At 35.8% G+C, this 23,021-nt stretch overlaps 1 long non-coding RNA gene across 1 annotated transcript; it reads left to right on the plus strand.

Annotated features, from left to right (window-relative positions):
- The first annotated feature begins 743 nt into the window (after window positions 1-743).
- Window positions 744-17,209, plus strand: LOC130540514 (uncharacterized). Its single transcript, XR_008954496.1, has 4 exons — window positions 744-837; window positions 5,219-5,299; window positions 16,430-16,510; window positions 17,095-17,209. It is a non-coding gene; the product is annotated as an uncharacterized LOC130540514 (long non-coding RNA).
- The last annotated feature ends 5,812 nt before the right edge of the window (window positions 17,210-23,021 follow it).

Genomic DNA, 23,021 nt, shown 5'->3' on the forward strand with positions numbered 1-23,021 from the left:
TTGGTAGAATGATTTATATTTCTTTGGGTACACACCCCGTAATGAGATGGCTAGGTCAAACGGTAGTTCTGATTTTAGATCTTTGAGAAATCTCCAAACTGCTTTTCACAGTGGGCTGAGCTAATTTACATTTCTAACAACAGTGTATAAGTGTTCCCTTTTCTCCGCAGCCTCGCCAGTATCTGTTATTTTTTTACTTTTTACCAACAGCCATTCTGACTGATGTGACATGATGTCTCACTGTGGTTTCGATTTGCATTTCTCTGATGATCAGTGATGTGAGCTTTTTTATTTACGTTTGTTGGCTGCTTGTATGTCTTTTTTTGGGAAGTATCTGTGACTTCTTTTGCATTAATGATCTGTATAGGTTAAGTAAGAGCAATCTTCAATAGTTAACTGAATATCATATTAATGATCTGCTTCATTTTGAGTAAACTAGTGCTTCTATTCCAGAAAGTGGTATAAAAAAACCTGGTGAATATAATATAATATAATAAATATAATACTTTCTGTATATAATGTGCCCGATTGAAAAATTTATGATTATATTTTCCAAGTAAATTACTAGACTTGCACAGCTAGGTTTAAAAGAGAAAAAGGTCAGCAAAAAAGGTGGGGTGGGTTATGGTAATTTCCATACACCACACCCCAAACTGGCAAAGGTATATCACAATTAATCATCTTATGACGTTAGAAGGGTGTCTGTTTCCACCCGAGTTACACATTGGCAGAGATATACATGCATTGAATTCTGCTACACTTTAAACAAAGGATACAAATTGCTAAGGAAAGGACAGTCTCAGACAGCAATATCAATTCTCAGAACCAGAAGAGAAAGTAAGGTCTTTTCACATGCTTTCCGTTCTTTCTGTTGCATTTTGCATTCTTCTTATCCATTCTATTTCCTTTCCCACCCCTCCTAGGCCTCTATCGATTAAGGTTGTACTGTTCCACTGCTTTCCACCAGGGTCCAGTGGCTACATCCCTCTCCTTGTCAAAATCTGCTTTAAAGAAAGCCTCTGATAATCTTTTCCCCCCTCCCCGGCCCTTGGGTAGAGCAACAATTTAAAGTATTGCCATACCCAGAAGAGTTGCATTTTAACAGGAATCAAATGCCTTGGGGTAAGAAATGAAACTCTTCTTATATAATTTCAGGCATCAGTAAGCAGATGGGACATTTATCTGAGGGGTTTTCCTAGTCTCTGGAACTCTGTGGGACTTCTCCAATCCCATCTATGTAGAAAGTTATTCCAGACATTGCTAATGTTACCATCATCTGCATCATGTTTTATACTCTAACACGTCGCTAACTTCAGAAAACGCAGCTTCCCTGTATACCAGCCTTATGCTGGACAATGTGCATCAAGTTCCCATATGAAACTCTTCTACAACTGCCTTCCCCAGATTTATTTAGACATTTCAATGCTGACCCATTTTTATTGTTTTACTGTATCTACCCTTAAATAGAAGAATCAGTGACAGGCAGGAGAGAAACATAAACTTGGGAAGGAGAAGAAAAGGAAAAAACTGGAATAACCTATAAAGAATACAACAAAACAATGTAGAGTACAGAGAACATTATCTTTCAAGCTGATTTACAGGTACCATTCAGTTCATTTAGGCTACATCACTTACGGTAGTGGATTCTTTGAATCAGGTAATAGTCTCAATCTGTCATTTCCCTGTTCCTTGCATAGATAATACCTCTGAGTCATACTCCCTAGAGCATAGTTAATTGATAAAAGGGTGCTTTTAGGACACACCAAAGTCCAAAAACAAAAAAATAGCAAATCAACATCAAGGCAGCTAACTAGAAAGGAGAAGGAGAATCATAACTGGTTGCATGATTTGATTGCTAATCTCATCATTGGGAACACCTTCATGATGATGTAACCATATTACGTAGTTCTACTATGTATTGGCAGAGTCAATATGATTGTAATTGCTGAAATGAATGTATGCTGCCTCAGTTCACTTAATTAGACAGACATCCTTTGGCTGACTATAGTTTATTTGCTGTGACCACTACTGCTCTAAGTGAAAAATCTTATTTCTGGGTTAAATTCTAGACTATATCCTACCTGGCCTTTACTTCCTTTGAGTCTCTCCACTATAGTAGGCTCTACACAACAGTTACCACTTTAATCTTCTGAGAAGTGATGGCCATTGTGTCACATTCCTTTCCCCCAAATATTTTATAGTTATCTGATTTCTAAAAGATAAAGACAAAATTCTTTAGTTTATCACTCAGTACTTTGTAGTCTAAATCTACCTACTTTTCAACCTAATTTCTCATTAATCTCCTGCATTAATCCTCCACTTTATTCTGGGTTTTTACCCATTTGTCTCACAATTCCCCTAGAATTGAGTTAAGGTGGAGTCTCACTCTGTCACCCAGGCTGGAGTACAATGGCATGGCATGGTCTCGGCTTACTGCAACCTCCACCTCCCAGGTTCAAGCAATTCTCCTGCCTCATCCTCCAGAGTAGCTGGGACTACAGGCATGTGCCACCACGCCCGGCTAATTTTTGTATTTTTAGTAGAGACGGGGTTTCACTATGTTGGCCAGGCTGGTCTTGAACTCCTGACCTCATGATCCACCCGCCTCGGCCTCCCAAAGTGCTGGGATTACAGGTGTGAGCCACCGTGCCCAGCCTGATTCTGCTGCTTTCTAGTTATATGACCTTGCATAAGTTACTTGACATCTTTGTACTCAATTTACTCATCTGTAAAATAAAATAGCTATACCTTGTATCTCCTAGAATTTTTATGAAGATTATAATTTTAAACTTGATCAATATTTAGATTAATACTTTGCTATTATGAATCATTTTAAATTTGTTATTAAATAACAAAATAAAGCAGATAGCTATTATTTCACTGAATTCTAAGTACCACGAGAGTGACTTATCGCATATATTTTGCTATATCTCCTGAATTTAGAAGAGTTCATGGCACTTTCAAGACAATAAATGCTTGTTGAATAATAATAGTAATTATTATGCATCTTATTTTGGGCTCTAATTATTATAACTCTTCTGACAGAGGCATGCATAAATGTTACAAGTGTGGCCAGAGTGATACTCTACCTAAATTGTCTACATTTACAAGCCTTGTTTTTTGAGTATATTGTATGAGAAAGTTAAAAAGTCAATGCTTCTCATTACACTAAATTCACTTTTCTGCCTCACGGACATTTGGCAAACCATGGCACCTACATATTTACACCTATAGAAGTCTGTAAATTAGTTTAAGTTACCCAACAATGAATAGATAATTTTAAAATAATAATATCAGGTTCATGTGTTTACTTACTTGTGACCAATTAATTAAAATTTTATATCTTGTCATCTTATAACAAATGATCACTGATCCTATGAAACAGTTTAAAAATGCGGCTTTGAATAAAGACTATTTAGAATGAGTCCAGAGTGTGAACTTTACAGAGAGTAATGCTTATGTGGCATCTTTTATTTGTGGTAAGAAATGATTTAATTTTTTAAAAAATTATCCTTGAATCCCCACTGCTCGAAATTACTTCTGTTTATGTACAGAGAGTTGAGCTAGTGGAGGAAAAGGCATATAAATTAACGGGGTCCTTTCCTCCACTTGAGTACCACATAACTTCAAGATCGAGGATGTGATAGGAACCACGGCCAAATAACGCTTACAAACTTTAACAATCAAACGAATCCCTCTTAGCAAGGGGAGAAAATATAAAACATGAACTGCTGCTTGACACAGAACCTGGGCTAGGAGGTGAACAGGCTGTAAAGACTTGTTCCATTGATTCAGTTACTTGGTTTTACTTTTAGAATTCAAGAAATAAGGGTATTTATCTCAAGAAAAAGGGCTCTGGTCTCCATCCCACTTCATATTTTATTTTAAATGGAGAAGTTCATATTAAGCAAATGCTTTGGAAAACAGGTAAATATGGTCAAGCCCCTAAGAGTAACTCTATGTGTTTTTCTCACCAATATGTCCTCAGTTCTAGAGCAGTTTTTGACACATAATTGGGGAATTGGTAATAATTTGTTGAATGTCTCAAGTCTTTCTTAAGAAGATATCCTAGACTTTAGATAGTCAACAAATAAATAAATTGATTGACCAATTATTTACAGTTTGCTTCATTGTCTTAGCATCCTATATTGATATTTTTATTTCTCAGAACCCTTTTAAGAATTGAGATGAAAGTGTGTTGATGACCTTCTATCCCTAAATATTCCAGTGTGTATTATTAAAAATAAGAGCACTCTCCAATATCACCACTACATGAATTAGGAAATTTAACATTGCTAATATTAAATATATAACACATTGTCTAATCCACAGTCTATATTCAAAGTCTTTAATTGTCCTAATAATTCTTTGTTTTTTGAGACAAGAGTCTCACTCTGTCACCTAGGCTGGAGTGACACCCCGTCTGCCATGGCACGACTGTGGCTCACTGCAGCCTCAAACTCCTGGGCTCAAGCCATCCTCCCACCCCAACCTTCCAAGTAGCTGGAACTACAGGCATGCACCAGCATACCTGGCTAATTTTTGCAGTTTTTGGAGACATGAGGTTTCACTATGTTCCCCAGGCTGGTCTGGAACTCCTGGGCTCAAGCAATCCGCCCATCTTGGCCTCTCAAAGTGCTAAGATTATAGGCGTGAGCCAACATGCCTGGACAATAATATTTTTAATAAGATCCAGTCCAGAATCACACATTGCATTTAGTTTCATGAGATTTTACTTTCATGTAGTCTTTGTCTTTGAGTATGTTATTTCAGGAAGCACTTGAATTTGGTTTGCTATTACTGATGACTTTAGTTGTAGTTGCTTGATAAATGTGCTGTCCACTAGGTTTCTCAACTATAGAGTCTCTATTTTCCTCTTTGTATGTATTTGTGAGAAGACACTCAGAGACTGTGAGGGGAGACTGTGAGACTAATGTGTGTTTGTGAGGGGATGCTCTAAGACTGTGCAAATATCCCCTTCTTCACCAAACTTTGAACTACTGGTTTTAGCATATTCATTGATGATTTTCTAACTCTATCACTGTATCCCAGATTATTGATCATAAGCAGAGTTTTAAAGAGATATTTTCAAGATATTTTCAACTACGTATAATGAAAAATTTAAAAAGCCATATTAAAGATAAGTGGATGCATAGATTAGAGCCACAGAGATTAGAAAAATGAACAGCATTTTAACTCTGGGGGACTTTTTTTCCAGCAATGAGATTCTTTCTCTTTAGCCACAGCACCAAACTCTGAACCGGCTGAGCCTGGTTAGCCCTTGATTCATTGTATAAGTGTGAGTAAATTCCTAAATCACTTTGAACTTGATTTCTTTCTCCTTAAAAACATTATTATTATTAACAATATATAATATTATATAATAAATGTATCATAATATTATATATTATTAATATATAATATTGCTGTATAACAATACTGTTGTTATTATATATAATAATATTGGGTCTTCCTTTACTTCCCAAGAATGAGTAAAAAAAAAATCATTATGATGGACATTTGAACTCTTTGAGGAAAGGTAATTTATCAAGCCCAGATCAAGTTATTAGTTCCTATTATGTCTATAAATATTCTTCCTGTTTCTGAGGGCACTATATCTCCCAAACTTTATTCTATATGAGACACCACTGCCAACTCCCATGACCTGATTTTTGGAACACGTAACAGCTCTTGCCAAAGGAGTCTGACACAAATGAAGCGTCCTCTAGCCTCAAGTCTTCCTTATTCACACTTTCTCTTTAAAAACATTTCTGATTGATGCCCAAGGCATCTATTTCACAATCTTAATTTCAATTTGCCTCACCCTTAGGTGGGACTCTCTCCTGCTGATTTTGCAAAAGTTCAACTTTTTCTATTTGCAACTACCTAGATTGGAAATGGTTAGAGACTGAGACAGTGTAACTGGCAAAGTGACTCCCCACTGGGACTAACTTGGCTCAGCCTCCCAGTTCTAAGGAAGGCTCGCCACCAACTCAGGGAGCAGAAACGTTGTCTGCAAGTGGGGATTCTCCTAGCTGAATTCTCTTTTGAGAAGATACATAGAGCATAAGTACAGACCAGTATGGAGCTATTCTGGAATAACCTTTGAATTTAATGGGAGAAATAGCCATGCTGCAAAGTACTTTCAAAGACAGTCCTTTAGCCCCACAGACTTAACTTGTGAGATCAGCCTGTTTCTGATCATGCTTTGTAAAACACACAAGAGGAGTGACACATTGTCATTCTCTCACCTAGATATAAACTCACATCATTTACTCAAACTAGATTAATCCTCTTAACACCTCTGCAATGAGGACTGTCTGCACTCAATTGCAGAACAATTCTTGCAATTGGTTCTTGTCTCAGCAGGAAGCACATAGGAGGCCTCACGGCTAAGGCAGAAATTGTCTTCCATGCTCTGGCAGCTCATTGGTATGATGTAACTGAATGGCCTCGTTTGATTCCGGTTTGCTTGTATTTACCTGTGTTCCCTGATTCCCTCCCAAGTACAGGTCTTGTTGCTGTAACTATAGACACACTCTATCTCAATGAACTTTATTTGTCTCAACTTTTCCTTGGCAATCTGAGCTCTGGCTTCTCATGCTTACTTGTTGTGGCCAATAGCCCCAGTGCAGCAGGAGTGGAAATGCATCATATGTTGAAATCAACTGGAAATTGAAGCATTAAAACCACTCTGATTCCTATTTGGGTGACTGCCACATCCCTTTCCACCAAAGAGTTCATTGGACATCTCCGGGATATTCAGCCACTCCTATAAAACAGGCATGTTGTGAATCAAAATAGCATATTTTGCTATTTTTGCATAGCTAATACCAATGGTCTACAGAATGAGCTGATGACTTAAATAAATTAGTTCCTTCCAGTTCTAATTTAATTCTGTGAAAAACTCAAACTGAGGTAGTGACATCATATCTTAGCCTAAGAAGAGATTTTTCACATGAGAAAAATCAAGCCTAAGGATTGGATAACTCATTCCAAAATGAAACAGACCATCTGGACTTAAAGTTTTGGTTTTCTGCACCTTAGTTTTACCTTTTAATGACTTTAAAAACTGAAGAATAAGAAGGAAAAGAAAAAACCCTTGGGGAAAAATGTAGTTGGTTTTAACATTGTTACTATCAGTATTACCACCACAAATAAATCCTGTGCTCAGTGATATGGATATGTCACTTAACCTTGTTTGTCCTTGACTCAGAAGATTTGGAAGATACAGTGAAACACCTTTAGTGTTTTTCTAAAGACAAAATTTGCATTCTTTTTCTTTAGGAATATCTACATTTCCCAGTAGTACTTTGAATTTGATCATGTGCACAGATGTGATTGATGTTGATTTTGAGTGTGTGTAAGCTACATACTAGGCTATGGACATATCATAAAACCAAACATGGCAAGATAGGGCTTTAGGAATTGGCCCAAGGGCTTCAGCCAGAAAATGATCTCAAGTCTCCTTAGACATTTAATACTATATGTTTAATATATTTTTCTTGAATTTTAATCACAGTTGAAATTCTCTAAAAGTCTGAATTAGTTGTCTTTGATCTTTTTAGTTCAATAGATTAAAAGTCTCAAAGCATCTCTTATAACAATATAGTTTTTAAAAAGCTTTCTAAAAGTAAAGATTAATGGTATTTTTCATGATAATAAATGCATTTTAACTGCCAAAGCCGAAGCTCAAGAGTGAAATGTAAAGTTGTGCACAATTTTAGGAAGATTTGAGCATTCTTAGGAGTTGAGGATCAACTGCCCAATTTTAATGACATCTTATTTGGCTGATCTTCAGGAAAAAATGGGTTTTGGACTTTTCTTGCAATCTTTTTCCTGCTTCTCCAATCATCAGACAACACACATACACGCAGACCTACAGACATACACACCCACAAATCAATAAGGAGTCAAGGAGAGGTTGTCTTTTCAAAATGTGACTGCATTTAACATTTTGAAAACTTTTCAAACTGGACTCAATGCAGTTGAATGCTTGAAGTGTTCAGAGAGATTTAAAGACATGTACTCCTTCCTGTTATCCCCACAGGGTTTAATGGGTGAGGTGAGAGATCACCTCAAGATTATTTCCAAGCCAAGAACAGAAAAGATGAAGAAAAACAAAATCAAACAAAAATGTTAGGCCTTTTATATGCTAGATCTTTTGTATATTAGTGATCTAGCATAGCAGGGAGGTACTTAAAAAAGGAACACACAGGATATTTACTTATATCTATCTATGTATTTATGCATTATACACATATAAAGATGATTTGTCTGTCCTAGCTGAAGATTCAATCATTTTCTTCTAATTGCGGATCTAGTTACACAATCTGTCTACATTTAATTTGCTGTTAAAAATATATACTATGACAACCCAATCGCCTATCAGTGATAGACTGGATAAAGAAAATGTGGCACATATACACCATGGAATACTATGCAGCCATAAAAAAGAATGAGTTCATGTCCTTTGCAGGAACATGGATGAAACTGGAAACCATCATTCTCAGCAAACTGACACAGGAACAGAAATCCAAACACCGCATGTTCTCACTCATAAGTGGGAGTTGAACAATGAGAACACATGGACACAGGGAGGGCCTGTGTCACACACTGGGGCCTGTCAGGGGGTCAGGGGCTAGGGGAGGGATAGCATTAGGAGAAATACCTAATGTAGATGACGGGATGATGGGTACAGTAAACCACCATGGCACCTGTATACCGACGTAACAAATCTGCACGTTCTGCACATGTATCCCAGAACTTAAAGTATAATAAAAATTATAATAAAATAAAGCATAATAAAAATTATATCTATACATCTATATATAGAGAGAGATATAGATAGATAGATATAAGTGCATTCTCCAGAAGGCAATTGCTTCTCCCCAAAACATGTTCTACTTCTTTTAAAGCCTCTGGTAAAACTTTTATCTAAGCCATCAGATTTAGCAATTTGTAACTGATCTAATCTCTCCACAAAATCCTTGCTTACTGAAATTGCATCCAACAGTTTCTCACTATAAACCATTCAGCTCACATAAAACTGAATGACAAACTATGTCTTTCTCCTTTTTTATTTTCATAGTCTCATGCTGTTTTTCTTTTAACCCCTCCAAATAGATAAGCTTCATCAGAAATCATAAATCATTTCAGCAATTACCAGGTATGGCATTATGAAATAGATAATCATTTAGAATAAACATAATAAACATAAAGAACCACAATATCGGCCATCATCAGATGGAATTTAAGTAATTACAATATTCTTTTTCATTAATCCTCCAATAGAATATAAGGGTTTCTAAAGGTTTATAGGTGAGTGCCATTATCTGAAAGAGGCTTTCTTTTTATTCCTTTATTATTTAATGCATTCACTCTTTCATCAAACATTGATTATTATCTAAGCACCAAATATTATGTAAGAATAGAGGATATAATGATGAACAAAAATAGGCACATGATTCATAATTGTTTAGTTTAAACATAAAATTGTCTCAATAATTAACTATGAGGCTGAATGACAAATGTCTATTACATAAACCTCTTTTGAATAGGCAATTTTGTTTGGGAAAAAAACTTAACCTTGTCTTCTCTATTAATTACTGGGTTGTCTAGCATTGTGTTCGATGCAAATTAGGTGCTCAATTAATACATATTTAATGATGAAATTTATGTTTATATTAATATAAAATCTTTGATCTTCTAGATTTTGAAATTCCACTTATTACAGTTTCTTGAGTCTCATTTTGAGCTTATAATAAAGGTCTTTATTTGACTGTGAACCCAAACTCTGGCCAGTACCTAAACTACTTCTTCACAATAAATACGTCACTATTTCTTGGGCTGCCTAAATTACATGTATTTTATTATATCTGGATTTCCATAAATCCCCACAAGTGCCTAACCTAATGGGCAGAAGGTATGGCATTTGTGAAATTGGGACCTGAGAATCCAGGTGATTCCTAACAGTAAATAAGATTAATCCCATGAAACTAGGAAAATTTGCTTAATGTATATGTTATTTGAAGTCTTGTCATACCCTGAAACAATTGGGCTTAAATGCTGGAAAATGAGAGATCAATGTGAGAAGATGAGAAGGTACTCTCCAATTTTTTGTGCCCCATAGTACTTTGCAGAAAAGGCATTTAATGGCTATCTACGGAGCAAGTGGTTGATTGACAGGTTGAATCAATTATTTTTTCCTGGGAAAGTAAATAGGAGTACTGAAAAGTGTAAAATCAGTTCTATGTTGAGATTTCCAGATGTGATTTGCAATGTCATAACTTTGACATGTGACAACAAAAGATGAGTCTGTCTTAGATAGAATCAACATACGATGATTCCCTCCATTTCTCCTGTTCGACTCAGCTGCAAGAAAACTTGTAGTTCTCCAAGCATGACGAGGCTGGCTGACTTCTGTGCACCTTTAGTTTTTCCCTGAAGTTGTAGTTCTTTCAGAGCCCTGCTTAAGGTAGGATGGATGCCTCCCAGTGGATGGTACATATTGGATAGGTGCAGAGACTTGGTCTCTGTCTCTCTTGCCCTGAAGTTCAAGTTTTTCTGAATTAACCTATGTCCTCAGAATGCCACTTACTCCTCTGGTTACCGCTCTAAGATTCTGGCCTGGTTATTTCTTAACTAATCTAATGGCTCTCTGATGCTTCTAAAGAACATTTATGCCATTATCCTCAGCAAACTAACACAGGAACAGAAAACCAAACACTGTATGTTCTCTTATAAGCGGAAGCTGAGCAATGAGAACACATGGACACAGGGAGGGAAACAACACACACTGGGGCCTGTTGGGGGCGCAGGGGGAGGGAGAGCATTAGGATAAATAGCTGATGCATGCAGGGCTTAGTACCTGGGTGATGGGTTGATAGGTGCAGCAAACCACCAGGGCACACGTTTACCTATGTAGCAAACCTGCACTTGTATCTCAGAAATTAAAATTAAAATTAAATTATATTAAAAATTATCTCGTATCCTTTTTAGTTTTCAGTAGGAAGATTGTTGTAAACAACCTAATATGACTTATTTACAGAACCAGAAGCTGGAATTATCAATAGTGTTTTTTTATTAATGGATTTCTTTTGGATTGCACCATTCTACAACAGCCAGCATGATACTGACTACAAGATAGTCTAAGTAGAAAAATGCTACCTTAGAATTGGCTCATGTTCTAAAATTCCTATATCTTCTCTTTTACAAAATGCCCAATAAACTACAGATTTGCAAATTTTCTTTCTATATTTATAGATAATTCCATATATGGGATATGCTAAGATATTGGGATATAACGTTTGCACAGTTTTGAATCTTTTATTACTAGTGTTCTGCCTTTTCAGTGATGTACTAAAAGATTTTGGACAAATGAATCCCCATGATATCAGCTAGATTTTGAGTGTTTAAAACAAAATCTTCTTTAAATGCTTCCTTCCTCATTCTTTCCATATTTTATGGTATTATTTTTCATTCTGAATTAGCAGCATCTTTGAATTATTCTAATTTCAACAAAGTATCTGTTATAATGATATTATTACTTGATAAAGTACAATGTCATTTAATTCACTCCTCACCTCCTGGATAAATTTTATGTGATCACATGTATTTATTCAACCCATATTTAATGGATGCCTAATATATGCTAGGCACAATGTTAGACACTGAGAAGCAGATTAGTTGCAGAAAAATTGTTGCACAGTTGTTCTACTTCTACTGTCTCCATTACAGAATCTTTTTCATTATTTTTGAAAGGACTTTGCAGTGGAATAGCTAATATGTTATCTTCAACATGATTTCCTTTTCGTGACACTCCCTAATCATTTCCCAATATTGGTAAAATGAGGACATGTGAATCAATTGTCTCTGAATTCATTTTTAAATGACTCATGGAGATAATCATCTAAATAGGAAAATATGAAGCACTTATATTTTATTTCTTCATATTAAAGATCCCTTAAGAATACCTCTACTCAAATAAAATGCACCAGTGTTAATGTTTTCTGGAACATATTTAATCCAGTAGTAGTTTAGTTGACTTATCTCTCATCTCCATGAAATTTAATGTCTTTTCTTATTCTTCAGGAGAAAACTTTTACTTGAATGCATTGTTTCAGGTGTATCAGTTGAAATACAAATAGAACTGTTGCTATATACACGACATTTATAGCATCAAAAATAAGATCCAGTTCTTCTGCATATATTAAAAAAACTGATTTGAAAATCAATAGGTTTGGTGGAATATATGGGGACATAATAGGGTCTTGAATGTAGTTGCAGTGCTCTACTCCACATTATCTTATAATTCTGAAGTTACACATCTTTCTAAAGATGTAAGGACAATGTATTATGTACTGAATATTTATATGAGAGCACACTAACTTAATATGTTCTTTCAAGTCTACTCTTGGAATTTCTTTCCACATTGAAATGTAAGGCTTGATTAGTGCATAGAAAGTATACATTTCAGAACATTATGCTTATTCCTACCAAATATAAAGTTTCATTATTTTTTGAAATAAAGAATTAATTATTTTAAACCCTTAGAGAAATGGGATGAGCAAAATTTTAATAGTGATCATTATTCTTGAAACATCCTATGTTAACCCAAATTTAGAACTAAGAAATATACACTTCAATAAATTATCCCCATAAGAAATTTCTCTACAAATTATAGTTTGCATCTCATGTGATCATAACATTAAGCGTGAAACTTAACAATTCTACATCATTTTTCATACTTAAAACACCTTGGAACAGCATTAACTAATTAATCAAATTAGATAACAATTCTGTTATGAACTGAAAATTATATTGAATCATTTGCTGCAGAATATCAAGATGGCATATGTATAGATGTCATTTTTGAAGTAATGATTATAGCCATGTGCAGTAAAGTATTTATTACCTTATCTAATTAATACACATTTTGGCATGTCAGGGTTTGTGGGTAATTATAGTTTTCTACTGCGGTAATAATTTGTATGATTTATGAAGCCTATGAAACAACAATGTGAGCCAAAAAGCTGTCTGGAATAATTACAGTTAAGCAGCGTGATCAACAGGTATGCCCAGCCAAGAGAACACAGCCCTGGGGATAAGATCCTCAAACAAACAGAAGCGACTGGAGCTGTTCAGTTCTCAGCCTGCTTTTTCTCACCTGAAAAAAAATGGCCCACCCACTGTTCTCAGCTGTGTTAACAAAGCACTGATTGCTTAAGTCTATGTGGTTATTTTCCAAAGGTTCATGTGCTAATGTGGAGGACTTCATAAAAAAACAAAACAATAATCATGGATCATATAAATTTTCAATTATTTCAAGGAAGACTGAATGTCGACACATTTAATTTGTTTAAGAATGCCAATGCCTTCTGTGGCTACCGAAAACTTTTACCTAGAATCTGAATTCATTCTACTCCAGTTGGTGATAGAACACTCTTCGCCCTGCCATACTGGCCATTCCAATAGGCTCTGAGTCTGGCGTCCTTACTGAAGCAAGATACCTGGAGTCATTGTCCTAGTGGGAATATAGAATAGAGTTTGTCTCCCAAGAATTTTGCTCATATAAAGGAATTGACTGTCCAGAAACTTAAGAGTTGGAAAAGAGCCCAGCTATCATTGTCCACATTTATATAATAAATTTTAGGAAGTTGGTGAGTTGTAGGAGGTCTACAGGTTATTCTTTATTGGACATTGCTTTTGCTTTGCTAAGTCTGCTTCGACCTTCCCATCAGTCATTTTCTTTTGCTTCATATTAATATCCTCAAGGTATGTAATGTTTTAATTGGCTTTCAGCACATACACTGAAGCAGGAGATCCTATCTCACGGAAAGAAGCAGCTGTAAATTTCTGTGAACTGTTCTCAATATGAGGGGAGTTCTTAAATTAGTTTGATCTTTCTCAGAAAGACTAACACATTTATATCTTGCAGGAGTATATTGAATTTTTAGTTATTAACGCCAGGTAGAGCCAGGTTCTTACTGTCTTTTTATACTGGAAGACTAAAAGATAACATCAAATAATACTGACTGTTGAAAGCAGTGTCATAGGATATTCCACTTTAAAATTAATGCTATATTGTAGAGTCAGCAATCCGTAGCATGATAGCCACTTTTGTGTAAGTCGGAAAGTTATACTGCAAGAAAAGGGCAACAGCTCCACAAGTGGTCTGGAATGGAAATCAGGAATTTCTCTTGACACATTAAACTAAGCAGTCGCCTTCACTGACTCCAAATTTATCAAGGACTCGTTTTATGGTGAGTCAAGGCAAAGAAAGGAAACAGATGAGGTAGATCAAGGACGCGAATTGGGGCCTGGAGAATCTGTAACTCATGCCAGCCTCAACCCTTGGTGACAAATTGTCTTTGAACTGTCAAGCCTTCTCTCACAATGGGTTAATCGTCATCTAAAATGAAAATCCCTCTCTTTGACTTTCGAAATATTTGTTAGAGGAAAAAAAGTGGAATAAACACACACACACACACACACACACATACAAATAGCAAAGAAAATTTTTTCATTCCAAACAAGTAGCTACTTTTGGTAGAAAATGTGTCATTTTTAGGAGCAGTAAAACATTAAAGATGAATATCCTTACTATTTGAATCCTAAAGTTACATTTAGGCCTTTTCTATTTTATTAGGCACAGTAGAAAGTTCAGGTCAAATGGTAACTCTAGAAAGAAACAATATCTGTGCTTTTAAATGTTTTAAGTAGAATTTTAGAGATAGATATTTAAGTAATTAAGTCCATTCTGCCCCTGGGCTTAGCATGCAGGCAACGTCCAAAATGCCCATTCCCTTGCCTCCTCGTCTCTATTCTAACGCGGCAGCTTGTCCCCTTCTCCCACACACAGAGGCAGACACACATGCTTCCTGTAGCTTCCTGTAAATGACAATGGCCCCAGTAGGTTAAAACCCTTCCAAGAAAACAAACAAACAAAAAAGGTAAAATAAAGTTCAGAAATCCAAAGGTCAAAGAGTAGAGTGAAACCAAAAGCTATGTCAGGATATCAAGGGGAGGTAAAAACAGGGTGAAAACATACTGTTAATCTCCATGATTACAACTTCATCTTACAGTTTGCTTCTCATCATGGATGAGGACAGTTTGGTGAAACTGAGGTTGGAGTTATATATGTGTAGCATGGATGCATATATGTATATATATGCACACACACATAGAAACAAATATACTGTTGCACATGTTTAATACTGTATGAGCTTTCATGCACACCTTTGCATAAAAACTAAGATTATGCATTAAAAACATTTTACATCTTCAACGGCTTTTGCTGTCATTTCTGGGCATCACTCATGTCTTTTCCTTTTTTGGTAATTGGCTAACTTCTATTTCTTTAATATTTGCCACTTACCAAAACTGATGCTGTTATTCAAAGAATGCATTTTATGAAGATTTCAATTAAGGCTATGTGTGTATAGTAGTTTGCTTTTTCAAATTATGGGTGTCCTTACAAAATTGATTTATTAACCATACATTTTATTTTATTTTAAAGTTTAACCATACACTTTAAAATAAAATAAGGTGTATGGTTAATAAATACACTTTATTTATTTATTTATTTATTTATTTATTTATTTATTTATTTATTTATTTTTGAGAAAGAGTCTCACTCTGTTGCCCAGGCTGGAGTGCAGTGGTGCAATCTTGGATCACAGCAACCTCGGCCTCCTGAGCTCAAGTGATCCTCCCACCTCAGCCTCCTGAGTACCTGAGACTACAGGCACATCCCACCAAACCCCAATAATTTCTTCTGTATTTTTTGTAGAGATGGGGTTTCCCCATGTTGTCCAGGCTGGTCTCGAACTCCTGGGTTCAAGAGATCAGCCCACCTGAGCCTCCCAAAGTGCTGGGATTTCAAGTGTGATATTTATCATAGACTCTAAAAATATTAAAATGACTGCTATTAAAAATATGAAGCTATTAATGTTATTTCCCAGAATCATTTACATGTGGGCAAGTCTTGTTCACCTTGTCCAGTTGTTTTTTTCCACCATTAGTTTCTTGTTCAAACGCATTATCTGATAATGTCGTTATATGAATGTACTCTTGACAAAGGTGCTAACAAAGCTGCAAATGAACACAGTTTATACCTGGTGTCTGTAGTTAACAGGCTCTGTGTTCTTCATTAAATGGTGACCAAACCGGAGGTGTTGCCAGGAATTACACTGCCTCTTCTTTCCAGGAACTGTCTTCTTTTACCTCAAGAAGCAAAGGCTCTCTTTCATTTTGTTTTGCTCTCAAGAGCTTCTTTCACAGGGAATAAAAACACACAAAAATCTTGTGTATCTTTAGACATTTTTTTTTCAATTGTCCAGAAAATTATTTTCTGAAGAGTAGCTTCCTTGCTTTGAAGATGCAGCTCTTTTGACCTTAACTCTTTTCATTACCCACTTTTTGGCAGTGACCCCCCTAAAACAAGAAAAACGATGAAGATGAACAACCTGAACTGGACTCCTGCCAAGTCCACAAACCGATTTTGCAAGTAAGATGACTCATCGCCAGAAGAATTGTAGACCTATTGACCTTAGCGTTTATTTATTTTTTATATTTTGAGACAGGGTCTTGCTCCATCACTCAGGTGGAATGCAGAGATGCAATAATAGCTCACCTCAGCCTCCCGAGCTCAAGTGATCCTCCCACCTCAGTCTCCCCTGTAGCTGGGAAGCACAGGTGCCACCACTACACCCTGCTTATTATCTTTTTAAATTTTTTTTTGTACAGATAGAGTCTCACTATATTGCCTAGGCTGACAGAGTATTTTTTTCCTTAATTATTCTTTATTCTCAAATGCAGTGAACAGTCACAGTAGCCCACCATAGGGGGTTCATTTTCAGACATTACAGTAACTAGGGGAATTTTATTAAGGAGCCAGCAGCTAAACCATTATTGTTATTAGTCTTCTTCTTTAAACCAAACTACAGACTTATTCAGATTTCATCAGTCTTCCCATCAGTGCTGTCTTTCTGGTCCATGATCCAATGTAGGATTCCACATCACAGTTAGTTTTTATGACTCTATGTCCTCTCCCACTCTGTGATGGTTCCTCAGTATCTCTTTGTCTTCCAGGACCTGACACTTTTGAAGAGTATTGGACAGCTATTTTGAAGAATATCCTGCAATTTGGATCTGCCTAATGTGTTTCAATGAATAAATGTTACACGTGCATTGTTGGCCAAGAGTACCACAGAAATGATAAGCCCTTCTTAGTGTATCAAATCAGGTAGTGTGGGATGTCAATATGTCTTATTACTGGTGATTTTAATCTTGATCACTTGGCTGAGATGGCATCTTCCAGGTGTTTCCATTTTTAAAATTACTATTTTTCCTTTAGCAATGAATGGGTATCTTGAGGGTGATAATTTTGCACTAGGCACATATAATCTTTCTCCTCAAAGTTTTACCCATGAATTTTGGCTTTCATTGGTACATCTTGCCTGCAACAATTATTACTGTGGTATCCTATTGGTGAATTCATATTTCCATCTTCTTTCTACATTTATTCATTGGGAGAGCTGTTAGTTCCCATTCATTCATTCATTCATTCATCCATTTCTTTATGTCATAGACTCATGGAGGCTTATTGTATTCTCTTGGTAAAAATAATCTATTAATTTTTTATATTATACTTTAAGTTTTAGGGTACATGTGCACAACATGCAGGTTTGTTACATATGTATACATGTGCCATGTTGGTGTGCTGCACCCATTAACTCATCATTAACATTAGGTATATCTCCCAATGCTATCCCTCCCCCCTCCCCCCACCCCACAACAGGCCCCGGTGTGTGATGTTCCCCTTCCTGTGTCCATGTGTCCTCATTATTAAATTCCAACCTATGAGTGAGAACATGTGGTGTTTGGTGTTTTGTCCTTGCGACAGAGTATTTTTAATTTTATATTTTCTATCAGTTGGGGACAGCAATGAGGTCTGATTTGATTCTTTCTGAATTTCAGTAGCTTTATCATCTACATGTGTCTTCACAGTGTGTTTTAGAGTTCGCTTTAAAATTCTTCTTGAGATATGTTTTCTACCTCCTGACCGTAGAAGTGAAACAGCTAGATTGCAAGTCATTAAATATATCCAATAATTTTGATTCTTTAAAGCTCTTACTCAATTTTCCTCTATGTACTGCAGTTAAATTCATTGATAATCCTCATACATTGTTGATTTACCAAATTAAATAAATGATCTCACTGAGATGTGTTATAGTTTTTTGCTGCCAAATTCATGCAGAGCGCTTCTATATCATTTAATATTGAAGGTTGCTTCAACATGGACAGTAAAGTGGATAATTATGGTGATTGGACAATTCAAAGATATTAAAACACCTGTTCCACAATAATTTGAATGTGTTCCATCAAATTTTTGTTTCGGAATTTAAAACTACTTAATTATATGGTTAAATAAAATGCATTTTTATCTTTCTTTAGTATATGATAGACTAAGTAATATGAGAAGTTGGGTAGAGTACATCTTGGAAAAACACCATTTAAAGTAAAATATTGTAAGATTTTAAAATGTTAAGATTTTAAACAATGGTCCAACTACATTAGAAAACAGCTTAGAAATTTCTTAAATAGACTTACAGTCTATATTAGCCATTTAAGTCCTAGATATTTACCCAAAAGAAATGAAAGTACATTTCCAAACAAATACTTGTGCATAAATATTTATAGAAGTTTTATTTGTAATAGCTGAAACTCGAAACAAACTAATTGTCCATCAACAGATGAATGCACAAACAGTTGAATACTGTTTAGTGATAAAAAGAATGAATTATTATTATATACAACATTGAAGAATCTCAAAATGATTATATTGAGTGAAAGAAAATGTAAACTAATTTGTAATGGTGGGAAGCAGATCAGTGGTTGCCTGGGGATGGGGTAGGAAGTAGTGGGAAGAGAGTTTACAAAGGGGCAGGAGGAAATTTTTGGGTGATGAGTACATTCAATAAATAATTTTGGTGACAGTTACATGGATGTATACATATGTCAAAACATCTAATTGTATGCTTTACACATGGACAGCTTTTTGCATGTTAATTTTACTTTAATAAAGTTATTTTTAAAAGGTAAGCAATGGGTTTCTACCAAAAGGAAAATAAATCATTATATAAAAAAGATACCTGCACTTAGACATTTATTGCAGCACAATTCACAATAGCAAAGATGTAGAATCAACCTAAGCGTCCATTAACAGATGATTGGATAAAGAAAATGTAAATATACACCATGGAATAATTTTAGCCATACAAAGAATGAAATGATGTCTTTTGCAGCAACATGGATGGAACCATAGGCCATTACCTTAAGTAAAATAACTCAGAAACAGAAAGTCAAACACTCCATATTCTCACTTATCAGCGAGAGCTAAATAATGTGTACACATGGACATAGAGAGTGGAATAATAGACATAGAAGACTCAGACGAGTGGGAGAGTAGGAGCGGGATGAGGGATGAGTAACTGCAAAACAGGTGTTGTGTACGTTATTCAAGTGATGGTTCCACTAGATGCTTGGACTTCACCAGCAATATATCCATGTAACAAAACTGCACTTACACCCCTAAACTTATACAAATGTTTTAAGGTAAACATAAAGAACACTCTATACCACCTATATCCTTGTATCAATAAGCAAGTTTGGGGGAAATTGAGATGAGAAGACCCATGATGACTGAAATGGGAGAGCTGATGCCTTCTTTAATGCCAAAATTGTCTTAAGATTTCTCATTGCAACCCTTCCTTCATCACAGCAAAGGTTCAGGGAGGGCAAAGGCACTCAAATTCTGAGAAATACTCTTACAGGGGAAAATAGGGATAAGATCTAAAGTTCCACTTGTTTTGATCTTGTAGATTCAACCATTCATTTATTCACTCATTCATGCAACAAGTGTTTGTCACGTGCCAACTGTGGGCCAAATATTGTATTCTCATTAGGGATAGAAATGAAATGAAAACAGATGCCTTCCTCATGGCATTTATATTATAGATAAGGGAGAAAGATATTATCAAGTACTCAAATAAATTCACAGTGACAACTGTAACAAAAGTTATTCAGGAGAGCTTCAGCATGATGTGAAACCCTATGTTTAGTGATTTTACCTAATTAGGAAGAACTCAGAACCAGCTAGGATGGGGAACTCAGGAAGAATCAGTTATATATTTATATAAAATGCATATACTGCATCTTATACATGATATACAATATAACATAACATATTATTATTACATAGCATCATTGTCTTCTTGAATACAGAAAATTAAATGCAGAGATAGAGGAAGCTAACATTTGTATCTGGCAACGTAGCCTGATATGGTTTGGCTGTGTCCCCACCCAAATCTCACCTTGAATTGTAATAATCCCCATGAGTCAAGGGTGGGGCCAGGTGGAGATAATTGAATCATGGGGATGCTTTCCCCTGTACTGTTCTTGTGGTAGTGAATAAGTATAAATGGGAGTCCCCCTACACAAGTTCTTCCCTGCCTGCTGCCATGTAAGATGTAACTTTTCTTCTCATTACCATCCACCATGATTGTGAGGCCTCTCCAGCCATGTGGAACTGTGAGTCCATTTAACCTCTTTCCTTTATAAATTACTCAGTCTCAGGTATGTCTTTATCAGTAGCATGAGGACAGACTAATACATAGTCTATTAGTTATGGGTGGACTTTGAAGCAAGTCTCTCTCTCTGTCTGTTTTTTGTTTTGTTTTGTTTTTTGAGACAGGGTCTGGCTCTATCACCCAGCATGGCTCACTGCAGCCTCAACCTGCTGGGGTCAAGCAATTATCCCACCTCAGCCTCCCAAGTAGCTAGGACTACAGAACTGTGCCACCACTCCTGACTAGTTTTTGTGCTTTTTGTAGAGACAGGGTTTTGCCATGTTGCCCCGGCTGGTCTTGAACTACTGGGCTCAAGCAATCTGCCTTCCTTGGCCTCCCAAAGTGCTGGGATTACCACTATGAGCCAATGAGCCTGACTGAAGCCAGTTTCTTTGTGTTTGATTTCCAGATCTGCAGTTTGTTAGTTATGGGAACTTAGGAGAATCTCATTACTCTGTTAACTCTTAGTTACTTCATCTGTAAAAGAATAATAGAATGAATAAGGTCTTAGGGATTAAATAAGAGAATGCATAGTAACATTGAATAGACACTAGCTATTATTATTACTACTATGATAAAGATCATTTGTTCATTGTTCCCATGACATGTTTCATGCTTACTCTAGTCACAGACTTGGGCATATACAAAAATTAAACAATAAAACAAAACAAAAAATTGCCATGACTGAGGTTGTTGGCAGTTGCATCTCAAGCAGTTTATAGTATTAGAAAAGGAACAGACATCCATAAATAATGTGAAGAAGAAGTCCAAATTCAGTTGTTGTGGTGGAAGACAAAGGTTGCAGGACAAGCCAATAATATAATTTATTGACCCTATTGTTATCTTGTGTGTGGGAAGAGGTATTGCTCAGGGGACAATCATAAGAGTGATATGGTTTCCAAGTCACCATAAATGCCCGAGAATATGTCCTCAATCCATATGTTTATAGATAAAAGGAATTAAGTGCAATACTGATAGGATGGAGAAAATAAGAAATTTACTTTTTATCTAGGCTGTGGTGTATTACTTCTCACTTCATAGCCTGGATTAAGTTTTCTAATATTGACAACATTTTTCTATGTTTCATGTTCATTCATTTATTCATTCATTCACCAAGTATTTTAAGTGCCTATTATGCACCAGGCCCTATTCTAGAAGCTGGTCTACATGGACAGTATCTTCTCATGAGAGATGAGAATCATACATGGTATGATTGCTAGGCATGACTATGTTCTAATATAGATTTTGGAGACCAGTTAATACTTAATTTCAATTTCACATAAACATTTATTCAATCTCTATTCTCTTCCAGACACTACGTTCAGGGTGCAAAAATGAACGAGAAAAGATTATCTTGAGCCTTGTGGAGATAATTTAGTGAGAAAGCCACACTGGACAGGCAATTACAAGTGTGATGAATGTGCCACAGTTGTGAGTACAGGATGCTGTGGGAATGTACAGCCAGAGGAGTTCCCTGATCTTTGAGGTCAGAAATATGCTCACTGGTGAATGGAATTTACTCTGAGAAATGGCTTTAAAAATGAAACCAATGCTTGAACAATAGTTAGTTCCATACCTGACTCACATTTAATACTTTCCGATCTTGTTCCCCTTGCTTCCATTGCCTGTAATGTTTGTGAACATTATTTTCTACAGTAAGAGATCTCAGGTTCCTTTCTATAGTAAGCACAACATAATATTCACCCTCCTGTTTTATTCCTTACAGCATCTAGCTCCATATAAGTTTGTTCTTATTATTGTTTAATAACGGCAATGATAGTAAAGGTGGAATAACTCATACTTAAAAGTGTTGATCAAGGATCTCAGTTAATAAGTGAGGAAGGCTGTATTTAATTAGAGTTATTTTTCCAAGTAATTTTCAATATATTATCTTTGCTATTATGGCTTATCATATAAATTTCTCAAACCTATGGTACAATATGTACATGTTTATATATATATATATATATATGCGTACAAGCTATGGCAATTTTTTAATTTTTATTTATTTTTATTTTTTTGAGACAGAGCCTTGCTCTATCTCCCAGGCTGGAATGAGGTAGCATGATCTTGGCTCACTGCAACCTCTGCCTCCCAGGTTGAAGTGATTCTCATGCCTCAGCCTCCCAGGTAGCTTACAGGCGCCTGCCACCATATGTACAAGAACACTGAATCAGATTATTTCATCAACTACATCAATAAATAATATTTAATTACTATTATTGTCCTTTGTGCCTATGATAATTTGTTACCTTTGAATAACTAAAATACTTGCAAATCAAGCAAGGGTTTTGCCTATTCCAGAAACACCTTGAAATTGCATCACTCCTCTTCTTGTTATTGTAGAAATTTTTACTTTTAAATTTTTTTTTTTTTTTTTTTGAGACA

Source organism: Pan paniscus, chromosome 8 (assembly GCF_029289425.2).
Source record: "Pan paniscus chromosome 8, NHGRI_mPanPan1-v2.0_pri, whole genome shotgun sequence".
Classification (NCBI taxonomy): Eukaryota; Metazoa; Chordata; class Mammalia; order Primates; family Hominidae; genus Pan; species Pan paniscus.